General features: G+C 36.2%; 1 long non-coding RNA gene across 1 annotated transcript; it reads left to right on the top strand.

Annotated features, from left to right (window-relative positions):
* The first annotated feature begins 6,471 nt into the window (after positions 1–6,471).
* LOC146760115 (uncharacterized) lies at positions 6,472–8,929 on the top strand. Its single transcript, XR_014948341.1, has 2 exons — positions 6,472–7,571; positions 8,655–8,929. It is a non-coding gene; the product is annotated as an uncharacterized LOC146760115 (long non-coding RNA).
* The last annotated feature ends 1,871 nt before the right edge of the window (positions 8,930–10,800 follow it).

Genomic DNA, 10,800 nt, shown 5'->3' with positions numbered 1-10,800 from the left:
GAACAACACATTTTTTTCTGTTCAAGTAGAGCTTCAAACTCTTAGGAGGGATAGCCTTCAACTTACTTGAGGAAATAAAGAGGAGTTGGTGTTATTTGCCAGCTAGTGAATGAGGAGTTCGAAGAAAGAGAAGCTTGGGAAACCTGGATTTCACAGGGGAGATGGAAATGAGAGTGCAGTTTCTTACACAAATTATTTATGGGAGAAGCAAGTTTTCATTGGTACAAGTTTCTTCAAGTCGAGGTTCACATGGAAGTTGTGGAGGCAGGAGGTGTAGGGAGTCTTGAAGTAAGGGGCTAAGAATCATTAATTTCATCTGGAAATGGTCTCCAGAGAAATAGTTTCTAGAACTGTATGCATAGAAAATTGATTGAGTTTCTAGGAGGATATGGAGGCAGGTGTCCTGGGAGACTGTAGGAGACAAGGATGCTACCAGTAGTTTTTACAAACTGCACTTGATTTGTTTCTTATTCTAAGACAGGAACTTCTGTAAAATGTATTTAAATTTATGTTTTTCTATATGGAATATGATCTTGTAGTCTTTGTAATATTTGAATTCTTTTCTTCTTTCTGTGGAGATAATAGTTCAAACTGTGCATTTCAAGCACAAACAATGCAAAGCTGTTAATGAGAAATATATTGCAGAAAGGTTTTGTTTCTAAGCAGACTTACTGGGCTTCTGAGTTACTGCCTGAGAACCACAAAGAATTTCACCTCCGTGTTTTAGAGCAGAATGAGAAAACAAATGTCTTTGATGTCTCTTATATCCTAAATTACTCTAATCAGTTGTTATGAACTACTTTGTAGTAATTAATTAGTGGCCTTCAAGGATATTCAGTTCTTTACTCAGGGAAACAGAATTGAAACTGAAGTTTCTTGGCTTTTTCTTGGGGCTGCATGAAAGAATAAAAATAATAGGACAGGTAAAATATGATAATATATTCAAAGTTGATTGTATCATGTTAGACTTAGTCATATATTGACAAATGTGGGTTTTCTTTGAGTAGTAATTAATTTCTTGTGCATGTTTTCTCAGAGGTTACTGCTGGGGCTGTGTATGCAGGACATTCATAGCTTTGATGAATTCTGTATTGAGAAATGCTTTCTACATTGAGATGTATTTGAAAATGGACCTTCAGATTAATGGATGTATCTAAAAAATGTTATATATATTCTCTGTATTTGGGTTTGCTGAAGTGTGTGTAAGCTTTCTGTGTAATTAAAATGTTCCTTATTCTAGGATGTTAAGACTAGGGCTTACTACTTTTTCCCTTTGTGTTGTTGCACCAACTGTTACAGTCCTCTTTCTGCCTTACTGTTTCAGCTTCCACCTTTTTTTTCCTCTCTATAGCAACACTGTTTCTCAGCAACTGGGAGACTCTTCGCAAAGGCCCCTCAGTTGAAAAATATTGCACTCCAGTGATAAGAAAAATTGGCTTTGAAAGAAAGATCAAAGAAGTTTTACCTTGAATTATTTAAGATATTTATTACTAATTAATTAGTGTTTTCTGTTTTGACTGCTTAGACAATTACCTGATGCTTTGATCTGGGCTGTTGCTAGGCATTTGTTGAGAACAGCATTCATCTAAAAGCAAAACCTTTAGAACTATGTCTTGAAGTCAACTTTTAAGTGCTACAAAACTACTGGACTTCTCTGAAGGTGTTTTCTGACCTATGGGCTTTTAGCAGCTAGCTGAGATAAAGGTAAGCGCTGTTACTCTATTTACAAGGAGACAGTAATTTTAGCCTTTGAGCACAACATGGAATGTTTTCATGCTTTTAAGGAAACAGAGGTAATTGTAGTCTATTTTATGCATATTTAAAATGTTGTTCATACATTGTCTGACTGATTTCAAAAGAAGGAAGGCAATCAAGTCAATAGATCTGTTGAGAGATTTCTGCCTTACTTGACATGATTTGTCTTTCTCTGTATTTTAACTTAATTGTGCAGTGTGTTTAAAAATGCATTTTATTTGCTAAAGAACATATTCTAAGAACCTGTATAGGCATACAAAACATATAGATAGTTAAGGATGTTGCTTTTCTTGCACTTTACAGTAGGGTGCCAGAGTAAGGCTATTCTCATTCTGCACTTAACAGTAGTTGAGTTAATGGGATTTGAATTTATAATTATAACGGTTTTTTCCTGTACATTTGTAACTAATAATTCTTTTTTGGTTTATGGGATTGATCGTAACTATCAGTAAAGGGCAAATACATCCAAAAACACTGGCTGAAATAGTTATCCGTGACCATTATTAATTCAGTTGTGATGTTTTAGTGGATGGATGATCTTTTTCCTTCATATTGTATTTATCACGAGGTAGATATGCTAACAGTGGAGTAGGTCGGACTCATTTCAGTCGAACAGTCCTACTGCAGTCAAGAGCTGGCCTATATGTAGAGTTTTGTATTCTAAAATAAAGACTATATATGTTAATAATGTCTTTCATAAATGAGCATAGCACATCTGACATTATGTTGTTGTGTCATGACCACTTTTCAATTATTGAATTTTTATTTCTACTGAGTTTCCATTTCTTTTCTACTGTAATCCTTATATATATATGTATATATATACGCATACGTATATATATATATACACACACATAGCCTTTAGTATCTTCAGTAACTTAGTCCTGTTACATCTAGCATTTTTCAAGTGTGATTCTAGCTGACAGACAGTTTCTGTACTATATTCAAATTTATATTTTTATGTTTAAAAATATAATGTAGTTTAAAGTGTTAAAGACAAGGTCTGACAGGAAAATTTGTTTCTGTTATTATCAGTGACGCAACTACTTTTGCATTCAGGGATGTGTTAGGAATAGATTCATGCTTAAGCTTCCTTTTTCGCTTCATTCTGAGGTCAAAAAAGGAATACTGTCAGCTTAGATGAATGCTTTGGTTTGAAAATTTTAGAACATAGAATCACAAGCAATTGCAATCACTGGATCTTGAGAGAGCAATGTGGTGTAAAGGTATACTTTTAGCTATCATGAAATTATACAGTATGGACTATGTGGTAATCCTGTATGTAAACACTGGACTCCTGAATAGTCAAAGATCCCATTTCCTGTTCTTCAACTGCTTTGGGAACACTTTTCTCCTTTGTGTAATTTTGCAGTTAGTAAAGTTGCCCCTACTTTATCTTGAGCAGAGGTCGCCAGATTTCTGGTTTTTTTCCACACCTGATGCCATATCTACTTTGTTGTTTTATATAATTCTGTTTAATTTCATCTATGAAATACATTCATTGTAAGGTTTTATTGGAATGGCTCAATATGCCTCAATTATGTAATTTTGCACTTTGATTTGTTTCATTATAGAATGTTTAATGCCATCTGCTCACTTAAAATGAATCCAGACTTGCAGGGTAAGGATTTTTCTCATTTCTTACCAACTTTTCTCAGGAGATATTTCTGTTTCTGTTTACGTAAAGACTACTGAATTGTAATGAAGTCACACAATTCTCAGAATCTCTGTGCTATAAAACCTAACTGACAAATTACACAGCTGTGTTGCCATGCCTGTTTTTAGATCTGTCATGTCACCTTCCCTGCCATTACCACCTTGATTCATGGAATGATCAAACATGCAAGGGTTATGTTTCCAAATCTGTAATATATGTATATTCTCTTCATGTGTTCTAGAATAGGCATGAAGGATGGCTGTACACTCCCAATTCAAGTATAAAATTGTAGGTAATATCTCATCTGTTACACAGCAAGTAGTGCACAATACAAAATTAAAGGTAATCAGCTGGAGATGTCAAGAAACTTTTCCTATACATGTAGAAATTCTTCTGTCCGCATCTCAACAAAAGTCATTTATGCGTTTTGAAGTAGTATTTGACTCCCTGCAAAATGATTGCATGCTGGTTTTCTGTCCAAGAGGAAGGTTGCATCCTTATGAAAATGTGTTTAGTTGTTCTGTCCTGCTAAGTTGTCTCTCAAAAGTAATAAGCCTGATGTATTTTATATTTAATTCTATTTACTTATTTGTTTATTTATTTATTTATTTGCTGTTGACTTGTATGCTCTTGCAAGTTAAGTCTGCACTATTGATTGACTGGCATGAAATGCTCTACTATGACACTAGATATTGCCAATAAGGATGACCTTGAACAACAGATGTAGTGAAAACAAGTGTATAGCAAATGGCTATTAAAACAGATTCTCCCCATTTAGAAAGCCATCTTGCATGTGGAAAGTATTCGATATGGATTATGTTTAAGTTTCTAATGTTTTATATTCTTTCTTTAAAGAAAGAAAATAAACGTTTCGGACTTAATCTATAGTCCAATGAAAACTGCAAGAATCATTATTTCTTTCAAAAATGCTTTGGATCACATTACTGAAGAAAGAGAACTGATACTGCAAGGGAGTAAAAACTCATTTTTCACACTGTATGACATGCTACTCTAGGTATTGAAATAGTACCGTGAAACATAATGTGACAAGAGCAGGAGTAGACAGATGGTATCGTAGATAGAGCTTATTTCTATCTTCTGCATCTGGGAACCAGCAGAGCCTATAATTTGCTGACTATTAACATTAGTCTGGGACAGTTGTGTGGAACCATTGCACACAGATTGGCCCATTTCCATACTAAACAGGTAGAGAGTTACATAAAGTATTTCTGCTCTGTTACGCATTTTATGTATTGCTTATGCTATTGTGATCAGCCTTTTTGTTGTTGTTGTGCAGCTCTAGATATGTGTGTAAAGAAGCAGGCGTAAGTCAAGTTCTGAACACTTTCCTCTCAGGAAATCATGCTTTAGTGATGAAAAATGGAAGAGCTGAAATAATGTAAGGGCATAGGATTTAACTGAGAAACCTGAGTGAAATTACTAAGCAGAGATGTCAAAAGCTAATTGCTTTGGTAAGGTGCTTATCTTAAGAGACAATTCCAGATGTTGATCTTGGCAGAAAATTTGTTTAATGCTTCGAACAAAAGACATCCAAAACATTAACCCTGCTGTACGGACTGATGAACTGTTCCATGCAGAAAAGCATCTCTGCTCTGATCAAGAATGTGTTTTGCCTAGAAATATTTCAGTATGATCCTAGCTAGAAGTGTATATACTGCCTGTCCATTTTTCAGAGACTTAATTCCTGAAGAAGCATACGTGCTTTGTCTACTAATACTATTTTTCTGACTCATCACGCCACTGGCAATAAGACCATTTTCTTCGCAAAGCTATGGGAAAAAGTGTTTTCATGTTTATCAAATTTGTCAGAATTTCCCTTGAAAAAAAATTGTTGTGGGTTTTGACCAAGTCAAAATTTAATTATTTCTGGTTTTTGTTTGTTTGGTTGGTTGGTTGGTTTGTTTTTTAATTAACTACTGTGTTTGGTTTTGTTTTTTTTTTTTTCACAGAGGCTTTCAATGACATTCAGAGCTCTGTCTACAGAACAACCCTAAAACTACACTCACTACAAAGTCTGTGCCAGTGTTGGTAGATGAAGAAAATTATGTGCTTTGACAGGAAGCAGAATCTGTAAAAATTCTGTGTTGCTGTCACCTTGAGTTATTACACTACTTTCCTCTCTCATTTTCCACCTGAAAAATTCAGAGTGCATTATATACACCTAAGAGCTAGATAGTTCTTTGTATACAAATCAGCTTTTTCCCTGCTTGAACATACATTGGAATACATGAGAAAAATTCTAAATGTATGAGAGAACTGAGGTGTTATTTCTATTGACGTTGTTATGTAGACATCACTGGCAATTAATCACTCTTTATATTATCTGTAGGAGTTGAGTTATTGGAAGTAATCATAGGTGATCAAAAATGTGTTTAGAGGCACAAGAAGTATTAATGAGAATTAGTATACTACAACATGATTCATATTATGTGCATATATTATAATGTTACAAGTATTAATTAGAAACATTGTAAGTATTAATGAGAACAAACCAAAATATGACAGGCAGAAAACCCAGCCTAGCTCTCATTCTCTCTGGCTTTGAACATATTTGGACATATTAACTGATTAGTTAAGTTAGCCATCTTATTACCTTATTCATCTAAGTGAAAATGCCTCCTGATTAAAAAATAAACATTACCTTTGGACCAGAATGCATAGAGCAGGGTTTTACTGCTACTGTCTTCTCACTGAGAGCAAGTTTAGAGAGTATGTGTTTATTTTTAAAAATTTTTTGTGAAGTTACAAATTCTACATGAATAATGTAGTAACCTTACAGTTCAACGAGAGCAGCAGATAGAGGTACGCTATAAGAAACATGCAGATGTCACTGTATTTTCAAAAGTGATACTAGAACAACTGTTTGTTTGGGGTTTTTTTGGACTGAATTTCATTGCAGCAAATTAATAATAGCAAAGATCATGACTGGGTTCTGGAGATTACTCCATTGTCACGCGCACAAAAAATTGCTTGCTATTCAGAAAATGCAGATGAAAATCTTTGTTCTAACTTAGGTGCTTCTCTGAATTTTAGAATGCTGGGATGTGAATTTCTAGTAGTCAGGCTCACTTACATCGAGTTCTCAGTTGCAAGAAAGTAACTTAATCCTTCTCTTTACTTTTACAGGTATCGCTGTCTGAACTGCCTGAATTTTGACCTTTGCCAGGACTGCTTTTTCACTGGCCATCTCAGCAAACCACATAAGAGTTCACATCCTGTTGTGGAACACTGTGTGCAGGTAAAGTCCTACTCTCCTGTTCTGGTTTTGCAAATGGCCAATTAGACAGCAGACTCTTGAGCTAAACTGATTATAAAATTAGGTATATATTAGCCATGGTACCCGTAAGGCATTAGGATTTGTTTATCTGAGAACAGTTAGTCAGGGAAAAGAAAAAATAAAGACTTCTAACTTAAAAAATGTAGTGTTCTGAAATAGCTGAATAGAGCCGTGGAATGTCAGAATGCAAGTCCTCTTCCCAGGGAGATGTTTGGTTAATATCATCATTAAAAATAATGTAGAGATGTCCATTCCTCAAAATATCCTTCCTTATGCTCCTAGAGAAAACAGAACAATCAAATGACAAGTTATGTCCTCATGCAGAGATTTCTATTAGGGACATTAAATAGAATGGGGAATGCATGGGAACATGTTAATGTCAAAGCAGAAGAAGAAAGAGCAGGAGGGATGTGTCAAAGTCAGGAAATGATGCAAGCTAGATTCCTTGTTCAGCAAGCTCATAGCCCTTCCGTACACGCAGCTTCTCAGGACACTCAGATTAGGAAAATAAAAAACAGCCTGAAACAAGGGACAAAGCCATTTGAAGATAATAATGTGAAGGTAAGGGACAAGACTTATGGCTATAAGGCATTCAAGACAGAAGACAGCAAATAAATACTCACGACCCACGGAACTGAGCAGAGGTGGAGAGATAAAAGATCACGACTGTTAGTTCCAAAAGGAATTAAAGTTGCATCCAAAAAATTTGCACAGTGCAAGTAACCCAGGAGTCTGAAGGAGAACTGTCATCTCTTCCTCCATGTCAGTGTAACTCACTGTAGTCATATCATGTGGATACATACACCTTGCTATGTGAATGCTGGAGAGACCACCTGAACGCACGTACAGTAGTACTTTTGAGTGAGTTAGTGTGAATGAGTGAAATCAATTTTGGTTTAAAATCAAGTTCTCTTTCTCTCTTATACTGTATTACATGAAGTTTTCCTATGTTGTTGCTGCAATATTGAAACTGAATAGCTGGACTCAACTTTTGTAGAATGGTTTGTGTTGGAAGGGACCTTTTAAGATCATCCAGTTCCCACCCCCTGCTATAGCCAGGGACATCTCCCTCTAGGCCAGGTTGCTCACAGCCCCATCCAGCCTGGCCTTGAATGCTTTCAGGGAAGGGACATCCACAAACTCTCTGGGCAGTCTGTTCCAGTGTCTCACCACCTTCATAGAAAAGAATTTCTTCCAGAATAGAATTAGAATATCTCATCTAAATCAACCCTCTTCCAGTTTTTCTTTCTTTCCTTTTTGTGAAACATAAGAATTGCTAGTGATTTTTTTTCCCATGCATTCTACTCTTAGCAGTGCTTGGTCAATTAAATTTTCACTTTGTCTTAACCAAGGAGTGGGATGAAGAGATAGATTGGAAGTGTCAGCACTTTTTCCTTACTGTGCTGCCACCTTGTGGTAATTATTACAATTGAGAAATGACTGGGATGCGTTCTGGGAAATAATTGGTTTGTGCCCTGCCATAATAAAGTCGTGGAGCATGGCTGTTTTACCTGACACTGCTGAGAGAATTGCAAATATGGTTTTCATTGTACTATACAAGAGGAGGATGTGAAACACTGAAAGCTGTATATGTTAACACTTCATACCAATTTAAAAATTACTTTTTTTCTATTCTTCAAAAGTGAATGTATGAACTAGTTGGATAGAATTCTTTTGCTAAAACACTGTGTTAAACATTTCCAAGCTGCTTCAGTTTGGCCCAGGCAGGGTATTTGTTTACGTACAAGAACTGGAGCTGATCTTGCCTGCGGCCCTGCATCATCATCTACTTCATCTCCACATCTCAGACAGCAGCCTTGGAACTATTCAACTGTTGAATAGCTGGAACTTTACACATCTTGCCTTTGCCTTGGGCTGTGCCTACTTTTGGGCAGCACCTGTTTGAAAACTCACTCCCTTCTCTGTTATCTCATATTCCAACAGATGTCAGCAAAGGCAGATGCAAAGCACGTTCTTCACACTGTCAGAAACAACCTGTTTCAAATCTGCTGCAGAAGAAAGGAGGCTCAGGGAAGGAAAGTTTTGGAGATAACAGAGGAGAAGCATTTCTCTACTCACAAAAAGATTGAGTTTGTTTTAAGTTATTTTTTTCTCTCTGAATAAAGTGTCAGGCTATAGGACTTGAATGAGTTCTTTAAGTAAGACACTTTGTTATGACAGACCGTGTCGTGATTTTCCCATAAACACACTTCACACGATTCTGTTGCTTGACTATGATTACTATTGTTTAATCCTTCTGTGAGCAATCAAGATTTCTCTGTGATTTTCAGTGGGTTTTTGCTTACCTTATGCTTGGATAGCAGTTAGTGCAAAAGAAACATTTGAGGGTGTCATTATAGGTGTTGCTGTGTGGCTGATAGGTATCTGTCACAGAAGGCTGTCTGGCCCTTTGCTATATTTTCATCATTGAATTTCTCAATATATTTAGCTCTTGATTAATACCTAATGTGAAAAGTAGAAGTAGCAAATTGCACTGATGCCAAATGGAAGGAGAGAAGAATCTGATGTTGAGATTCTGTTAAAAGAGTGGAATTTTTTTTTGAGGAACTTCATTCTTTCAGCTAAAATCTGCCAGTGGGCATGGCCAGACCATACCTGTTTCTTAGTCAATAGCACAGCTGTTCATCTGCCTACGGTACATTAGTATTTTCTTGTTCGTTCAAGGTACCAAAACCATATAAAGCTTGATCTTTACTCAGCATTTCTTTGTTGGTATGCAGTCCCCCAGCAGAACTCAGTGCTTCACTATGCCCTAGATGTGAAAACCTGTCTCTCCCAGTGAACAACCCTATTCTGGAATCACCCAAGTTTACATCAAAAAACAGAGCTGTACTGCACAAGAATGACAATAACAGCAAGATACTGGAGCAAGGCAAGACAACAATTGGGGTTAGTGAGACATCAAGGTGTAATAGAACTAAAGCTTGAAGGGAGACCTACGGTGTTATATATCTAATTGATGTCTAAGTACGAATGCAAAAGAAATGTGATGGACAGCTTCACCTTTCTGTGAAAAATGGGGGAACTGAAAACTTAGTGAATGAGATCAGTGACTAACTCCTCTACTTCCATGACTTTTGGAAGCATTTGTAGGTATATTTGCTTTAACTTTTTTTTTTTTAATTTTTTATTTTTTACTTTCAAATTGTCTTGGAGTATCATCTTAAAGCTAGTTAGTACTACAGCCCTGTATCTATTGTGACAGCAAAAAATGCCATCATAAGCGTTGAGTAAAGGCATCTTAATTCTTAATAGGCTTAGATTTTTTTTCTTTGTCAGCATAGCAATAAAAAAGGACAGTATGGGCCCTTTTTAAGGGTTAAGTAGCATCCACTCCAACTGAAATAGCTCATGAAAAAAGCTTTCAAAAAAAAAAAAAATCTATTTCTAGGTTTCCTGCACAGAAGCAATACTAGAGGAGTGGAAAGGACAATGTAAATAAAAATAAGTACCTAGCAGTTCTGTGTTTCTATATTTATTTGAGAGGTTCATAGTTCTGCCCTTACTTGGAAAAAAAGGAACACCGAGTTGTGTTCAAACGGGTTTGTCTCATCTACTCATTCTGTTCTTCCCAGAAGCCAAGAGTGCAGTAACTGCAAACTACCCTGCATGTGTCAGGTCACTTCCTTGACTGCTACTCCTGTGCTTCTCCTTTTGAAGTAGTACTGTCTTTTAGGTCTCTGTCCAGCATGAGATATAATGCTAGCAAGCATAAATCCACAGTACCAATTGTGAGCAGAAAACGCTCACAATTTCAGAAGACAGTGAGATACGACTATATTGGTACTCAATGAAATGCATTACTGTCTTGTTGAATTTTCCTTTGTGTGGAATTCTTTTGGAGTATTTTAATACTGATTCCCAACAGTAGTGAAGATTGTTTAAAAAGATGCAGACTGTAAATCCTATGCAAGGTAACTTCTAAAAGAATCCATAAACTTGAAGGTCGGTCCTAGGGTCCCAACTATGGGCAACTTATAATTATCTGGTTGCCCAGATCAACATCTTTCATTAAACTGCAAGGTCTTTGGGAAATATTTTTAATAGGATGATGTCTTCCAGCAGTGGT

This window comes from Coturnix japonica, chromosome 7, assembly GCF_054131305.1.
Source record: "Coturnix japonica strain WE chromosome 7, WE-NBRP24, whole genome shotgun sequence".
In the NCBI taxonomy this organism is placed as follows: domain Eukaryota; kingdom Metazoa; phylum Chordata; class Aves; order Galliformes; family Phasianidae; genus Coturnix; species Coturnix japonica.
The sequence above is the reverse complement of the archived record's forward strand: the minus strand, read 5'-3'. Positions and strand labels throughout refer to the sequence as shown.